At 38.2% G+C, this 18,703-nt stretch overlaps 1 long non-coding RNA gene across 1 annotated transcript in view; it reads right to left on the bottom strand.

Moving 5' to 3' along the window:
* Positions 1 to 232: 232 nt before the first annotated feature.
* The window catches only part of LOC116960831, a 108,923-nt gene continuing 90,452 nt past the window's right edge, over positions 233 to 18,703 (bottom strand). Inside the window, exons 3-4 of the long non-coding RNA XR_004406618.1 lie at positions 1,905 to 2,006; positions 233 to 572 (exon numbers count right to left, since the gene is read on the bottom strand). This is a non-coding gene — a long non-coding RNA (uncharacterized LOC116960831). The remainder of the gene's footprint in view (positions 573 to 1,904; positions 2,007 to 18,703) is intronic.

Below are 18,703 nucleotides of genomic sequence, written 5' to 3'. Positions count from 1 at the left end.
ATCCTTGATAATCACTCAGGTAATATCTATTTAAAAATGGCATGCATTTCTAATTAATTAATTTTACAATCGTTCAGCAGTTTCCCGGGAAAAAATTCAGCAAACTGAAGTGTAGAAGATGAGTGGGAAGAAGTGTAAGAAAAGTGTTGCTTTTCTGAATCCAAAAATTTCTGAGGCCCGTGCTTGTTCCTCTCAGAACACTGCTGCAGGAATGAATGCTGCTATAGTTTTCTACAGGAAATCCTCAAACCCACTCATTCTGATGGCATGTCATGATGATCCAAGAAGGCGGTATTTGCAGAACTCAAAACCAGGAAAGAGTACATAGTATTTTGCCTTTGAAGAAATCAGCTGGATGCAGGCCCTCTTTTGACTCACCTTCAGCTTTCTATGGCTGATGTCTGTTCTTGTCAGCCTGGCTAAAATAATATTTTATTATTGTTGTTATTATTTCGCTGTTTAATGGCTAACAGATGTGAGCTGGTTCATCCCATTTCCTGTCACTGCATATACAAAAGTAAATGTCTCTGCAGCTCACATACACAGAGCTGGAAGCACCACCTTCCGGAGGTCTAGTAGGATAGAGAAAATGGGTTTACTTATACAAATATGAACATATACATGTATATACATGCAAACATACTCATATTTATTTACAAAGAAGTGTGAGCTGAGCAATGAATTGATCTCAAAAAGACATTTAGGAATAAAAATATGTTTTACAAATGCATGTGCTGCTTCAGAAGCATTACTTATGTGATATGTTTTGACCATATGTGTCCTGATCCTATTGGGAGTTATCCAACTCAGAGTTTGGGCCTGATGGAATGAGGGTGGAATAAAGATGAAGCCAATGACATTCTCTTTCCATTAGCTGGAAAGACTGGCTAAGAGGAAAAAAGAGACGATGCAAACTGCATATCCTCTGTTAAATTTGCTGCATAGAAACACATTGTGTATCAGGCCCCAGGAAAATGTCTTGCTGTAACGCATTTACATCTGGGATTCTTTTTGCAAAAGATGCCCAGTCTAGTTCATCAGATTTTGCTAACCTTTGTTTTTTTAGATACACTCAATTCCATGCAATTACTAATGGAAGAGAACATGAAACTGGTGCTTAATCTAAAAAACAATTATTAAAGAACACACCTTCCACTAGCTTCTATATTCTTGTCAAACTTTTCTGTTATATAACAAATAGACACACATTTCTGTTTTGGCTGTACACTGGTATATATATGGACACACATATGCCTGTACACACATAGACATTCTTAAATCTATTATAATTGACAAAAGTTCATGATTTATTTTAAGTTACACACAGCCTGTTTAATGCTGTCTCTATTCTAATACACCAGTAAAAACAAATCGATATGAGAGAAAACCTGTTGAAAATCTGTTTTCTGAATATAACCAAACTGCTCCTCAGAGTGCTTACATCACCATTCTGCTGGAAAGACAAGTAGTACAGTAAAATCTGTACTGTTCACACTATTCCTGCCCTGAATAGTGTGTCTGAATTCAGTGTAGTCTGAACTCTGAATTAGGCCTTGCAATGCAAATAGTGAAATAACGAGGCACAGTTTATAAGGCATAGAGCATAACGGTAGGTGCAACGAGAGGCACCCGTGTTATTAAACACCACTAACCTTTGGGAAGGGATTTCCAAAGTAACTATACTGTTTCTGCTTACCTGCAAGTGCTCATATTCATCACAAACATTATTCCCATGTTTGCTAAACTATAACTTTCCTTGTTTCTCCCCAGGTAATGCAGACTTGCTAAACATCTTTGGCAATGAGTGTCCCAACAAATCTGATATGGGTTATCATGTTTCCCACTCATTAGGGAAAGGGTTGGATCCAGAGAAAGTCAGTGATTTTCTGATGAAATTAAGTTACCTTGGAAATGATCACTTGTGGAACCTACTATGTTTCACTTAAAGCTGATGAGATGTTTGCCAAATCCAGCATACGGTCTTGGAGTCAGAAGTGGGAGAAATCCTGGTGAAAATAAGGAGAAAGTGATTAGGGATGGAGAAGGAAAAACCAGAAAGACACCTCTCTGGCTCTTATGAGATCTCAGGGCATCTGACCCCACCTGACTCTGCTGTTTTGGGGAGCAGGCTAGTCCTGAGCACCAGGACCAGCATTTGAGAGCCCTGACACTCAAGGAAAAGCTTCCTAGACCTCTGCAAGTGATCTTGAAGCCTGAGAGCCTGATCTTTAATGAAAGCTCATCTCATCACTAATATATCTGTGTGCCTGAAATGCTGAACTGGAGAGATTCAAGTCTCCAGGCAGTCAAATGTAATGACGAATGTGGCATAAAAATATGGACAGAATAGAATAAAGAAGGACTCACCTGGTACTCTGAGAAGCAGCATAATACATTTTACCTCTGTTTCAAATATAGCAATATCCATTGCTGCAGAATCTTGTTCATTCCTTGGGCCTACTTCTTAAGCTAAGAAAACCATACATGTAGCTCTGCTTCATGTACCATACAATAGATTATGCTGTTATGCATCCTGTTATAAAGTAGTGTAAAATACATTTATGGATGTGGTAAAACTTTTCTAATCTTTCCAAAACATTAATATTTCCAAAACACGTTTTCAGAGAAAATAAAACATTTCACTTCAGAGAAAATAGGTGTTTTAAACGAGCCCTCTAAAAAGAAGATAGAAGGCAAAGAACATTTAATTTATATTTTCCTATTGGTAAGTTACATTCAGGCAGCTGATCTGCCTGTCACTCTGAGCTTCACTACCAAATTCCATCCCAAAGATTCTCACGATCAAGATTTGTCAGTGGATAATTTAGTTCTGGATTGATTCAGATGTGATCCTTCCCTCAAAACCTAAGCAGCATTTTTATATATTCCTTGTGAAAGGCTCCCATCAGACTAAGAGACACATTTGTGTCTACAATAATGCATGTTTCAACAGAAACTGTTAAACATCTTTTTTTTGCAACCAATTCTAAACATTTGCAATGAGATACATCCATTACATTGCAGAAGCCTAGTTCAGTGTCAATATCAAGTGTCTTGTTCTATAACCTTGAGTCAGATGGGAATTTAGAGATCTGTCAGATGCTAGGCATCTCAGCCGGAGATGCAGGGAGTTCTCCTCTCTGCTAAGGAGTGAAATAGGGAATGGTGGAATTTCAAGCATTTGGCAATGTGTTTTGGTCTGTATGACACAATACTAATTGAGATAAACAGATGCACTCCAATAACATCTTTTGCCAGGTCAACTTCCAAAGACTAGTGTGGGAGAATATCCCAGTCAGCAAAACACTTCAAGCTAATGCTTACCTCTGAACATATGTTTAGTTTCCACTTATTTCAACAGGACTTAAGAAAGGACTTTTCTAGTTGGTGGTTGACATAAAAAAAAAAGTGGTTAAGTACCTTTCTGAGTCAGGGCCAAAACTGGAATAAACAATTAACAATTAAAAAAATCCCAAGCAATGTATAACACACTCCCATTCCACTCATGACTTGTTTAGACATATAGAAATACTGTCCAATTACTTATGCTGCATACTGCCTGCCTACTCTAACACAGGTCAAAATGTCCCATAAAAAAAAAATAGTAATTTTTGGACACCCTGCAAGTTTCCAAGGCTTATGTTACTGTGGAGGTGGTACAACGCATGGGAATTTTTTGTTATATTTTCTTTTAATGAGTCCTGTAAGCAGTTGTTTCACAATACAGTCTGAAAGGCTAGAACAATTAAATGACTACAGATGTGTCAAATGATGCAGGAAAACCATGAGACACTTCCAAATGAGTAGGCGGAGGGTGTGAGGAGACCATATCCTGTAATATATGAATCTCAGATTCTTTGGCATGCATCTTATTTTTATGGAAATGTCCCGGTAAGCCTGGAACAATCTAATGGTTTTCAAAGTATTTCAAATCAACAGCATAAAAGCACTGTTGAGAACAATCTTTTTATGCTGTGGTGATTTTGAATTGGCCTGGGAACAGTATACTAAAGAATATGCAAGAGCTAAAAGGATCAAATTATAATTGCATTCACAAGCTGTAGGTGAGAAACAATTTCATAAAGATAATAGAGTTCATTAGTGCAAGAGGCATAGAGGAAACAGTGCTGGTTGCTTTCATCTACTTTTGCTGACTCTCAGCTTGGATCTCAGCCAGAGACACAGCTTGCAGCAATAATAGGGTTGCTCTAAGTTATGCCATCTTCTAATGTGCCTCTGTGGAGGCTTCTCCTGCAAGTCATTACACAGGAGCCACATTTGTCACTTTGTCTTCTGAGTCTCCTAGTGGGTGATTATGTGAGGACCATAGCCAGCCCTTTTCTCTCCCATTTATACCTGAAGGAAAGCAGGTCCTGTAGCTGTGATTATGTGGCCCAATCAAAGTCCTAACTTGGTCTGAGCCACCCTTGATAACACTGGTGGGAGGAGAAAAAGCAAGGGTCTCTTAGCAGCAAAAATCAGATGGTAGGTTCACACTGAGGCCCCACACGAAACTGTGTGCCAACACTACTTGACTGCTAAGCCAAACACTGTTGGATGTGGTAATGACTCCATGTGTGAGGAGAAGAGGGAAACGGGTGGGCAGGCAGGGAGATGACAAAGCTTCCTGCAGGAAGCATCAGATTTCAAATCATGGAGCCTTTCAAGGGACACTTCTCTCTGCCTGATGCTATTCTTTTGCCTCATGCATAAGGAAGATAGATCAAGGCTACAAAATCCCAAACACGGCTTATTCTTCTCTATCGTCTAGGTTTTTCACAAAAGAAATAATTTAGTAGTCTTTGTTAAAAAAAAACCAAACAAACAAACAACAAAACAATAGCAAATAAACCCCAAACTCACAAACTCTAATCAGAAACTGTTAGTTTGAAATTAGCTCTGATGTAGTACCGAAGGTTTAGGGAAAACTGTCAGGGAAAATCAAACATTTGAAAAGTTGATCTTAGGTGAGCATGTTTCCCAGGAGCCTATAGCCAGAAGGTCCCTGGATCAGTAACACTGCAGATCATAAGGATATACCACTGTGAGAGGAGAAGTGACATGCCTGAGCTTCTGAGCCTTTGTGCATTAGCACTGGAATTTAAAAGAGAATGGATGTCTTGCCAAAAATACTTGGAGACCACTAGTACCTAAAGAATAAGCCTCCACTACTTCAGATATTTTATTTTCAATAAGTCCCCTTCCTCCTATTTTTTGCGAATGTAATTAGATATTCTAAAAGTCTGTGTGGACATCAAAAGCTTTTATATAAATCTCTCTAACAAAATAGGCATACGTATATAAACAGATGTAACACAGAAGATAAATGACACACAGCAAATTTGTATGATTAATTTGTTTTACGTTTTGTGAAAGAGTCTGTTTAGAAAAGTGTTATATAAAATTATGTTGTACACAATTGCCAACAGATACTAATTACTATAGTATCTTGTTAGTATATAATGGGGAAAAGCCATCAGGTTATAGGAGAGAACCCGTTTTGTTTAGTCTTGTAAAGTCACTAGTCATAGAGATCAACTAATAAGGGGAATTTCCGTCATTGTTTGTTTGGGATTGTAAAGAGGTCTCTGGATTTCTTCTGCTATCCAGATGAATACAAAGGAAGGAGTCCCTTCCCTCCCCCTGCCCAACAGCAATGTCCTATCGGAGAACCTGAACTTGATAAGGAAGTCACAGCAAATTCTGTAATAATGTCACTGAAAGAGTCATTCTCATCATCAAGTAAAGTGAAAGATCACATGCAAAGTGCAGGACAAAGTATGGCACTACAACGGACAGAAGAACTACATAGCTAATATCAAGAACAGCTCAGTTACCATGCCATTACTTTATTTCAAACACTTGCAGTAGAAATCAAACTGTTCAAGTTTTACATAATCATTTCCATGACGCTCCAACACTGTAGCTAATGAAGACTAGATTCCCAACAGAATGATCCATTACACAGTCCATTTGCTGACTTACTCACAAATCTGTAATGCAAATGAGACCTAAACTCTGACTTCAGCTTTTCTTCCACATTTTGAGAACTCGGGCTTTATCTGGATCTATTTTCCAGTTCAGAGAAACTAAAGTAGCAGATAGTCCTCAAAAATAAATTAGATTTTGAGTGTTTTATAATGCAAATGGAAAGATGGCACTTATTTTCAGCATATCATTTCTATTATTATAAATCCACCAAGTGGTCCGTTCATCAAATCCACGTCTCTCCAATTTAGAGACAAGGATGTCATGCAGGACAGTGTCAAATGATTTGCACAATTTGACATAAATCTTTTGTGCAGGTTTATTCTCTTTGAGTTAAAGGAAAGGTACTCTAACGCTTATGCTTATATTACCCATGGCTGCTACACTGTCACTTCTGTGGGTGACAGGATAGACCAGTTCTCTATCTCTATTCCCTTCTGTTCATTCCTTGCCATACTGCTGCCTTCGGTGCTGTTGCCTCCTGACAGCTGCTGCTGTTACAGCTAATTCCTACTACTTATCTGAGCTATCAGCTGAAAAGAGACTTTGCCAGCTTTGCTCTTTAGTGAGCCCCTTAAACCACTATCAGCTGGGTGTCATATGGCTGAAATAAAATTTAGACACTTTAGCACAGAATAAATCATATCTACATCTAGAAATAAGACACTATAAACATTTCATCCCTCAGAGGACAGTATTTCAAGGCTCTTTCCCCCATTTCAGAGTTATCAAAACTTTTATAATGAAAAACTGGGGGAAAATACTGAGTAAACTGTAAGCAAAAATAAAGTGCTTTCTCAAAATTTTCAGCAGCCGTGAGAAGCAAAGCCTACAAATCTCATGAATGGAAGTGATGTTTCTTGTGTCCAGTGAATCTACACATGGAGTTTCTCTGTTGGTTCAGAAAGTAACTGGCTCCAAGCTAAATTAAACAGAAATTAACACATTGAGGCAGGTCATAAAATAGTGAGCAATTTAATGAGAAACTTGGAAAGAAAGGTCAAACTTTTTTTTTTTTTTTTAATTTATCATAAAATTTCCATAGTTTTTGGATTTGTCATAAAAGTTCTCTTTTCCAGAGAAAAGCAGAGACTGTTCTTGGAGAGAAGGGACATTATCTATTTAGATATTTAAATTAATAAAAAATACATTTCCTTTAAAAATGTAATATTTTACTGTGTTAAAAAAAAAAAAAAGTAAAAAAGGACAGTCCTTTCTAGTTTAAAATGTCTTGAAATAAGAATTTCAATCCACCTATGAGGAGTGTAGCACACTTGGATTAAGGCTATATAGCAGATGTATGATACAAAAATGTTTTTGAAAGTATAACACAGACATCATAAGATAAACATTTTGGTTTGTAGGAAAAATGCTTATACTTCACATTGATAAACAAAACTCAGCATATGTCCATGCCATTGCCAGATTTGCTCAGTTTTGCAAGTCAGGGGCAACAGTCTTCAAAAACTGACCTCAGGTTTGCATAGTATCTAAAAAATATACACATATACATTATAATATGTATGTTTGTTCATTTCCTATCTGACTTCACTTAGCCAGCCAGCTTGACTTCAGATGAAACTTTTGATTCTTTTTCCTTCTTAACCACAAGGTCTTCATGGATCTGTAATTAAAAATGTATTTTCCTGGCTATATATATATATTAACATATATACAAAATAACATATTATACAAAATATGTTAAGTATTTGACCGGATGATGAAGACTGGCCATTTTGATCAAAGAGATGGAGAAATTTCACTAACAAAATATGGCAGTATTGGAATCTTTGGGAAGTTACTGCATTCATGTTATAATTTATACAGGAGAAGGGTTGCATATCTAGCTTCTTAATGTATTTAACAAATTAGCAGACATTTGAGAAGAACGTACTGACTTTTGTTTTGTTTTACTCAATATTTTATATTGAGTTATTCTGTATCATTACTTGAAGAAGCAGCACTGATTTATTGAATTCAGTATAATCAAGTACTGTGTTTCAGGGAAGGGTTGTTCACTTATCTTTTTAAATTTTATGCCTGGACATACAAGCCATATACTAATAAATGAGGATTTCACTGTAAAATTTCCTCCCCCCTAAGCCAGGAATCAGTAATGCATAGAAGTGAAAAATTCTCAAGAATACCTATCGACTGACATTCATAGAATCTAATTATTCATATTTTTCTAATAATAATTTAAACTTTGCACCTAAATCACACCCATATTCCCTCCTTTCCCTGCAAAGAGGGTTTACAGAGTCCAAGATTTTCTATGGTAATAGTTTGACTATTTTGACATGAAAAATAAGGGGCAAAAAACTATAAAAGCTTATCTTGAGCAATAATGTCAATTTAAGAAAGCTCACGAATACTGAAGACACTAACGATTTAATTTTCACCTTAATTTTTCACTTTGATGATGAAATTAGATGATTTCAATGAAGGGTTGATAATTGCAATCAATGCATAAATACTACTTGAAAAAACACTCAAAGCCAACACTATCTTTTAAAATGTGTTTCCAAATAACTGGACCATTGTGGGCTTTAAATCAGTGTACCTGATACACATTTGGGCTCAAGTAGGGCTACACAACTTAATCTTACAGAATATTTATTTTTTTTTTAAATGCCACATAAATAAGATCCAGCTAAATATTCCAAAATTTGGAATGATTTTTGTCTCTTTCTCCTTTTTGTGTACTTCAGTAACCAGAAACATCAAAATATTTGGGCCAGTCCTGTGGTAGTTCCTCAGGCATAAGTCTTGTTGACTTAAGCTTTTGCTGGAGTAAGAAACTTAGGGCTGTTCCCATGCTACAGTGCATGTTTTCTCAAGGATACTGAATATAGCTGTTAAAATTCTTTCTTCTTGTTCCTATAAACACTTGCTGAAAAACACAGTTTTCTGATATTCTATTAATTAAATGTATATTAAGATTATTTCTGAATGAAATTATGAAAATCAATTTATCGCTGTGAAAGACACAAAGCAGTTTAAGGTAATAGAGGAAAGATTATTGTCACAATGCCTGAGGAAGAAATCTGAGGTTGAAGAGAGTTTATTTTAGAATAAAAAACAGAAATCAAATCCTCCAGAGATCAGAAGTAGCATTCAGAGTCTTCCACATTAAGGTCACCAGTTCAAATCCAGTGTAGGTCACTTACCAAGTGGTCATTACCATGTCATGGTTGGTCAATGAGCTGGTGATCTCACGGACAGGAATCCACACCACTAAAACCTCTGCCACAATTGGCATCTTTACTGGATATTTCACTAAAGAAACCAAGGACACAGTTGAGTGCAGAGACAGAAAAATCCTTTCACCATAAGAGGTGACGCCTCAAAAAACAGGTTAGTAGAATTTATGGTAAGCTTGTCTTAGCTGAAAGTTATTGTTCAGATTCATAACCAATAATCAAGACAGAAAATATCCGGGTCAGATTCCTTCTGACCTGTTTTAGTGTTGCAATACCCAAATAAATGCCCAAATAAATGCTAGATAAACAAGTTATTCCTGACTCTTTCATCAGGGTAGTGATTTCTGTATTACTTCAAGAGAATACGACCACATAATTATCCCCATATGGAACCCATTTCTCCCTCTCTCCAAATGATAATTTTAGATGTTGATTTCATTGCCAGGAAGAATATTCAGTTCGCAACTAGATTAAAATAGGTTTTCTAATAATACTTGACTTTTCATATTTTCATACACAAAAGGATTCTCCAAATATTCATAGAGCCTTTCAGAATTTGTGCAAAGCAAGAGACATTAAAATATCAGGACTTCAAATACAGTTCTAAGACTATGAAACACACTGCAGAATTCTCTCCTCCTCACAGCTCTCTATTCTAGAGCACTAGCTTAATTTTGTATTTTACAATATGTTTGTGAAGATGCAGACATGAAACTATACATTCCTAACTGACTCTTCAGACTCTGGAAAGCTTGTAAGGAAAGGGATGTATAGCTCTGGTCACCTCACACACATTGCGTATCCCAAGAAATAGCCCACAAAGTAAAGCATTTTTCCCAGGTTCTATAGGAAAAAATTAAAATCTTACAGAAGTTAGAGGCTCAGTATTTGTTTCTGGGTCACACCAACAGTTAGGGCCTTGTTATAACATAAAAATACAAGTGGCTATACTGATTCAGACCAAGTACCAAGCTAATCAAATATGCTGTGGTCATAACTGGACACACAAGAAAGCACAGTAGAGTAAATGTAGAGGCTATTTCCTCTCTCCATACTCTTCCACCCTGCAGTCACTTTCAACTCAGCAGATTTTCTGAGCTTGTTATGATTTAATCTATTCAGGAACTCTGAGGGCCCTCTGTTTCAAATACTTGTCCAGTCTTCCCTTGAACCTGCACACATTTCTTATGTCTGCAATGTCCTGTGGTGTTCTAGATGACAATAACTCATTTATATAAAGCTCTCTCCTTCAAGTGAATTACCTACTTTTGATTTAAACTAGGTTCCTACCAGCTTCATTTGTTGGCCCTCCGTTTTCACGCTGGGGAAGACTGTGATCGGTTTTGATGACTACCAAATCTCTTCATGCTGTTTATGCTTTTGTGGACCTCTGTTGTATCCTTCCTGAGGCTAGAGGAGACCTAGCCTTCTCAGTCACTCTTCCTATGCAAACTGCTCCATCCCTCTGGTCATCCTTGTTTCTCTTCTCTGTGCCTTCTCAAGTTCTAGTATAATCTTTTTCAGAAAGGGAGACTAGAACTGAAAATATCATTCAGGTTGTGAATGAACAATGCATAATGGTGTTGCTTTTTTTTTTTTCTTTTTTTTTTTTCCCATTCCTAAAGGAGCCTAACATTTTGTTTGCTTGCTGAACTGCTACTAAGCACTGATCTGACATTTTTGTGTCTATTACAGCATCAAGGCCTCAGTCTTGAGCAGTTGCAGTCAGTTAAGAGTCCACTATTTTATCTGTGAAAAATTAATTTTATTGTGGACCATGCTACCTCACTGAGGCCAGTCAGGCAAGAAGCTGCAGCTTTAGTCTGGTTTGAACACATGCAGAAATGAAAGATAAAACTGCAATTTAGAACTGGATTGCTAACAAAATAAAACCAGCAACAAGAAAGCTGGAAAAATATACTTTTAAGGCTGACTGCAATCCTTTATTCTGCCTGTCAGAAGTGATTCTGGAGCAATGATGACTCTGCGCTTGGCCATATAGGAGACATAATAGGTGCTGCACTGGGATTTTAATGTCTACAGGAAAAAAAATAATTTCAGAGTTGTACATCCAGGAACATTTTCAGTTATGCATTACAGTTGTTTGTCCATTTGCATGACAGATAGTAGGAAGTAAGGATTTCTCATTATCTTACATAGTTGACAATAATGCAGAAATTACTGCACTTCACTATGCAGTACAAACTAACAGTCACTATCACTGGCACTGGTGTTGTGGTTTGAGCCCAGAGGGCAGCTGAGCATTACGCAGCTGTTCACTCACTGCTTCCCTCCCAGCACTGGGAAGGAGAAAAAGAAGTAAAAGGCTTGGGAATCAAGATAAGAATAGTGAGGGGTGGCTCACCCATTATGGCCACAGGCAAAAGACAGACTCCTTAGGGGAAGAGAAAGAACATCACTTTAATTCAAACACTAACAAAAACAACACTTAACAGTCAAGGTGAGACAGTGAGAGGCATCCCCATGCTCAAAAAACACCTAGCACCACCCCTCCCTTCTTCCTGGGCTGACTTCTGCTCCTGATCTCTCTACCTCCTCCCCAGTAGTGCAGAGGGGAAGGATGGGAGGTACAGTCAGTTCACTGCTCTTTCCTTCTTGGGAGGTGAGGTGAATGCCGTACATTCTTCCCCTACTCCACATGGTTCCCCTCTCACTGGAGACAGTCCTCCATGAACCTTCTCCAGCATGAGTCCTTGCCACATGATGCAGCTGTTCCCATGCTACTCTGGCATGGGTCACCCCGGTGTGTTGCAGTCCTCCCAGCACCAAACTACAACAGCGAGGCCGCTTCTCCCCTCAGTGTCTTGGCTACCTTTAAGCACAGATGCCTGTCCTGGTGTGGGCACCTCCACAGGTTGCAGGTCAGCCTCTGCTCCACTGGTGACCTCCATGGGTGGCGGGGGCCCTGCTGTCTCACCATGGGATACAGGGGAGCTCTGCTCTGGCGCACCTCTCCCCCTTTCCTCCTCCTTCCTTCCACTGACCTCAGTGTTCACATAGGTGTCCTTCTGGTAACTTCTCCTCACAAGTCCCAACCCCCTCTCAGCTTCCACTGCTTAAATACATTATCACAGAGGTGCAGCCACTGTCGCTAATTGGCTCGGCCCTGGCCAGAGGTGGGTCTGACTTGGAGCTGGGAGAGCTTTGAGAAGCTGCTCACAGGGGGCCACCACTGTAGCCCCCTCCCCCACTACCAAATACCACACCATTCAAACCCAGCACAGCTGGTAATGAGGAGGAGTACGGAGGTTGAAAGATGAAGCACTTGTCTAAAGTTCCCAATAAATTCAGTCGGAGTCTGGGACTTAGAAAAGCCACACAGACATTTCTGTGAAGAAAGATTTTGTAGCAGCTGGGGACTTTTGGCAGATTAGCTATAAATCTTAAAGATCAATTGAGAACTATTGAAACTTGAAATAGTATATCTGTAAGTCTTTTAAGAGTTGGCTATTTTGGATATTGTGATATTTCTATTAAATTCTATTTGAGTGGAAGGACGGTCTTGTTTCTAAGTCCCTCAATTGGTTTTCAGAAAAGACTAAGTTAACACTCAAATTCATTTGGTGTGATCTGGGGCCAGTTATTCAAATTCATTACTCCTCAGCTTTACATGTGATTTAGGGACAATAAAAAGACTTTTCTTGTTTATATGTGGGTTTGTCTCACAATATGTGACTGATTGCATTACAGCTTTTCTAGCAAAAGTTTGCCCATAGAGATTGCATGTCATAATTATGGTCTTAGTTGTCATCTTTTCAGCTTGATTTCTCTTTCTACTCATTTCTACACTGCCAAGTACACGGAGTCTCAGTTTCTGTGCATGAGTACCACATGTGGCTAGTTTTAAGTGTTCTCTTCCTGTAATGTTGGAATGACTACAAAAACTGCCTTTTCATTTCTTGTCTATGCTTTCAGTAGACTGCCATGGATGCCTCCTCAAAGCCAAAATGGATGACAGATTAAGACTGAGGTTTAATCCACAAAATAAACAAAATAAAGCTGCTTATAGACATTTACATAAAGTGAGCCATTCATAGAACGATGAGAATCTCTTTTAGTGCTTAAGACATCTGCTATTTTTTACATGTATTTGAACCAGAAGTAACAGGTCATGTCCAAGAGTGGGTCTAAGCCACATGGCAAGAGTATAAGGGCAGTTTCACAACAGGGAATTCAAATGTTATCTCCTATCTATGCTGGCAGTGACTACTGTAGTAAGATTCTCCCTTGATTCTATCCCCATACACAGCAGCTATTTTAATATTATAAACATACCCAACACATTTTTTAAATCTATAAAACCAAGTAAGAAAGCTGAAAGCCCCTTTATTCTGAGAAGAGCCTCAGTAAAAAAGGAAACTTCATCAACATGTCTTAGAAAGTGTCAGCAACCTACCCTTCCCTTCCCAGGGGAAGAAAAATCTGCAAAAATGTCTGCATAATGCCCATTTCCCAGCTCTACTACAGGCTCATGTCATCAGAAGCACCACAGTTCATGTCTTGTCCTAAAAGATTTCATGTGAGAGTCCAGATTTGGATGAATTCTCTGCTTACTCAAAAGCATCACTTATTTTCTTCCCTCTTTCTCCTGTAATTTGCCAGGCGTTCAGTGGAGAATACATTTTTATCTTTTCTAACTGAATTCTCTGGGACTGAAGAATGGTACAGGCTGCAAACCTGGTGCGCTGCCCAACCTACACATTCCTCTGTAGAACCCTGTAAAGGATCCAAGCAAGGAAAAGCCAAAATAAACCAACAAAAGAAAATATTTTCCTTCTAATATCTCATTGAAGCAGCGGACGTAACAGAATTTCAGACAGCACTTACCTCAGAATTCTTACTGAGACCCCCTAATTTTTTCTCAGGAAAAAAACCCCAATATTTCTGAGACTGGCCAAACTAATCCTAAAATACAGGAGAGAGACAACCATTGCACCTCGGATGATTGCTAAAAATTCCTTTCTTCCTAATCTGAAACATTCATTTCTAGGCTGAGGCAGGGCTCTCTTTAAGCATGACACAGGCTAAGGACCATCTTGTAACCTCCTTTTCGTGTTGGCTTACTGTCTTGTTTATCCAATGTTGTCATGTATTAGTTAGTTAAAGAAATGAAACCTGTGCTCTAACATTCTTTTCTAGGAAAGCATTCCTAGATGCTTGCCATTCTGGGTATCAAATGCTAGTAAAGGCATGCAAAACTGACACTGAATGAAGCCATTACAGATTATAATAATCCTAACCAAATGCAGTTTACCTGGCAGGCAGGACCTCAGTGCTCCCAGTATACAGCAAATGGCAAAGTATTATTTTTGTAATACAAAGTACTGCATGAAATACAGTCAGTTCACATGACTGTTGCTATGTACGAACAAAATCCAGATGGGTTCCTCTGGATCAGAGTCTTGCACAAAAACAGATTGTGTTGGAAATAGATCATCTCCATCAGACCTTCCACAGTCCTATGACTTCTTTTTATTTGGGTTGCATATTTCCTGAGCCTTCAAAAATATTACTCACCAGTAAAAACAGCATGCTAAATAGTCACATTTATTCAGTGGATGTTTGTATCACATTGGAAAGCAATAGTTCATCATCAATCTTTAGCTTGCACAAAATAAAAACCCTGTACAATGTGGAGACTTTTCAGAAGTTTCTTACTTCACTCAGGTTGTTATCATGACAGAATCTTGATCTGAGATATTTTGAGTCTCAGAGGGTCCATTAGTGAAGACTCAGTTGGGCGTCAGCAGTGTTACCTATCTCCCATCATTGGTTTTGGCTGGGCTACCTAATCAGAGGACCTAGTTTTCCCATTGTAAGTACTTTGGCCGTGAGATATCTGTCAGATGTCTTCACAGCTCCCACGTTAGCCATAAACACCAGACCAATACTTTAACACAGTCAGGAAGATGCACTGAAGCTACACAGAGTCGTGATACCCACTAAAGCTCTAGTGTTGTTTCTGTTCAGACATATACTGAATGGACGGTCCATCATGTTCAGGAACAGATAAGAAACTTTTAGCTGGTTTATGATTACCACCAATGCTGGCAAAATACATCCATGCAGCTCCATATAGTAACATTTACAAATTACTCCTCAGAATACCACAGACTATCCAGCCTGTCCAGCTTCACCTCTGAAATGCCTATTTCCCAGCTGGTTTTGGTAGTGATTCACTCAAAAATGGTTAGTATTACAGCTCATCATGGATAAAGTGAGGCTTGGGCAAATCCCAATGGCTGGTTCTTTCTCCCACAGAATCACTAGGACACAGGCCAGTCCTTCCCATGCACACCAGCTGTGCGCTCCTTAGCCATTGCTAAGCAGACAGATGCATAATCTGGAACTAGTTGTTGCTGTCAGTCAGCTGGCTGCTATTACGTCAGGCACAGGATAATCTCAAGAATATTTTGCAAGGCAAGGGGCTCTCAAACGAACTTCTTGACTGTGCCACATGTGCAGGAGTCAAGTAGAGAGAAGACAAAATAAAATAAACAAACAAAAAAGAACAAGTTCAGTTTTCCTCTAAATAAGATGCCAGTGAGGCACGCATAACAAAAGTTTGTAAAAGCCTTACATCTGAGCTCTTGTATAGAGTTCACTAGCAGAAAACAAAGTCCCTGAGCCCACTCAAACGGCTCCTGTTCCTGAAGCCTGAAAAGTGACTGCAAGTCACCACTTGTGGAAATCAATGTCACTTCAGTGACAATCTTCCTTTTGCTGAGCTTCCTCTTCCTATCTAATTATCATAGATCTGGAGCAGGAGCAAGCTCTACAGGGTTATGCCAGTCAAGTTGTGTTGTCATACCTGCAAAGATCAGACTCTCGCACAAGACACCTTTGCAAGGCTCTACACAAGTAAAAGCACTTACAGCATGAACAGATGTGGAGTAGCTGGAGCCATAGGTATTAACATGTGCCCTGCTCTCTGTGCAGAAAGACAAACTGCATATAGACTGTCCCTTACATGGGGAATCTTCACATGGCCAGAGCTATAGTGAGAGAGCAAAGAAAGTAAACAAAGAAATAGATCAGTTCCTGTCTAGGAAAGAGAGTCAGTTAATTGAGATGACGTTTCTGTTTTGGACCTTGTCATCACAGTGTCAGTGTTACAGTGAACAAGCTTCTCAGAAAAACTCCATTTACAATTAGGTATCTAATGAAGGCGATTTACAAACTGCCTGGCACCCAACAGTCTTTTGTCATGTACAGGCAGATTTTCTAAAGAACTCGGCATGCACTTTTTAGAATTTATATTTTGGAAGTTTCCTTTGATAACCTAGTCCAAAACGAGTGGCTGTATGCAGAGCTCTAAGTACTGCTGGTTCCACAGTATCTTTTATATTCTCCAGATGAAGATCTCTATATTTCAGAAATGACATAACATACTAAATATCAATAAAATAAATTACTCATTTCAATTCACTTTGAGAGTTAAGAGACAGACTTTAAAATTCATCACAAATACATAACCCCTCATAGCTAAAATACTCCGTCAAAATGTCATGTATGTCAGTTAATCTTCCAGGGAATATTAAGTTTAAGGCGTATTTAATAGCAATCTTTTTTAGACAGTCTGAGCAGTACAGTTTGCATGACCTTTTTAAAACTCTTCATTAGGACACAATATCTCTTGGAAATAAACTGTGTAGAGATAAATACTTCTTTTACAAAAAAAAACAAACAAACAAACAAACAAACCACAACAACCTTCCTCAGAGAAAAATCATGAGGTGCTAGAACTATACACAATATGGCCATGGACACTGACTTTTTTTTGGGTTGTGGGTTTTTTTGGTTTTGGGGTTTTTTTGGCTGGAAAGAGTGACTTCCTGGATTCAGGAATATGTTGTGGACCTACATACATATCTACATATCATTTCAACATAGAACACTGGAAACAATAACAGCTGAGAACTTGAACAGGCACAACAGCAGCTGTAGTGATTTAGTTTCCTTTTAATTAAAGCAGGTTGGAAAAATTATTACCAAATAGTATTTTATTGGAATTTGATGATTTAGCCAATTTAGAACTTATCACAGATGTGGTTTAATTACAAAGACAGTCTGACAGACCCTAGGCAGGCTTTAAAACTTTGCTTCTTGCTGGCTACTTCATCCAGCTTGTTGGCAGCCCACATAGCATGCTGCTGGGAAGCTGGATTTGCAGGGTATGGAAATCACTATCTGTCTTTCCCCAAAACAGTGCAAGAGCTCTGTCCCCATTAATAGAATATGCTAAGTGTTTTTCTTCTATTTCTTCAGCTGGAACAAACACAAATGTCAAATCAACAAAAACCTCGGAGAAAAACAATTACTATTTTTATCTCTGATTCTAATATCAAGGTACATAACTAAAACATTAAAATTCCACTTGGTGGGAACTATTTCATCTGAAGACTACCATCATTAATAAAGATAAAGCAGATAACGTGAAAAAAATTTCTTCAACAGAGATTACTTTTTGTTGACATATTTTTACATCACGTGTTTGTAAAATATCACAATAGGATTCTGATTCCCTGGTGAAAATGCAAAATGAAATCAGTGATGCTACACCACAGAAAAAAGGGAAATCACTGCCACACCTTCTTTGGTGTTTGGACATTAAAGGTAAAACCAAAGTCCTATTAATTATCAATATTTATGCAGAACCCACAAGTCTGAACTGATACGATAGCCTCATTCTATTATGTCTCATAATTCTCTATCCCAGGAAGTACTAAATTGGATTAGATGAAAATAAAACAATGGAAAAGAAACAGAACTATCAGCTGAGGTGATATAAATGCTGAAGTGAATTGCTGCCCAGTTTTCAATTTTAATTTATGCATATGAAAAAAGATTCTGTGACTGCAGAAGTTCCTCTTTTGTTTGTAACTGTTGTGGAACACTCCAGACATGGAATTTCCTCTTGTACTTCTACTTGCACTGAGCTCCTGCATTTCTGAAATTTTGAAAAGTTAAAGGACAGCAGAGAATTTGCACCTGTGCAAACAACCTGCGTCAGTTCTTTTGAATCCTGTTTGCCTCTTGGCACTGATCAAAAGTTAAAAACAAAAAGGAAAAAAGAAAAACCAGCACTAAATCACCAGATTTTGGATTTTTGTCTTTGAGGAAAGATAAATTCATTTTTCAGACTGATTTAGCATTTTATACACTCTGCCTACCATTCATGCCTGCAAAATTGTGTGTTACCAAGTTGTTAGCATAGTCCTTACTACAAGCAATAAAGATGCCAAGAAAACTGAGCTATTGCCATCATCTTTAGAGCACTGCTTGTCAAAAACATCCAGTGGAACAGGGCCCTAGATATGCCTTTTGCTTTGCCTAACTTTCAGTTCTAGCCACAAACACCAATGAATTTCATGTGAACTGATTTTTTTTTTTTTTTTTTTTTTTTTTTTTTTTTTTTTAACAAGTAGAACAATTTCAATGCTTACAGAAGGTGACAGTAGCTGTGCTGGAAGTCATTCAGATATTAGCAG

This window comes from Tyto alba, unplaced genomic scaffold (assembly GCF_018691265.1).
Source record: "Tyto alba isolate M040663 unplaced genomic scaffold, T.alba_DEE_v4.0 Super-Scaffold_16, whole genome shotgun sequence".
Lineage (NCBI taxonomy): Eukaryota > Metazoa > Chordata > Aves > Strigiformes > Tytonidae > Tyto > Tyto alba.
This window is presented reverse-complemented; position numbering and strand designations above follow the sequence as displayed.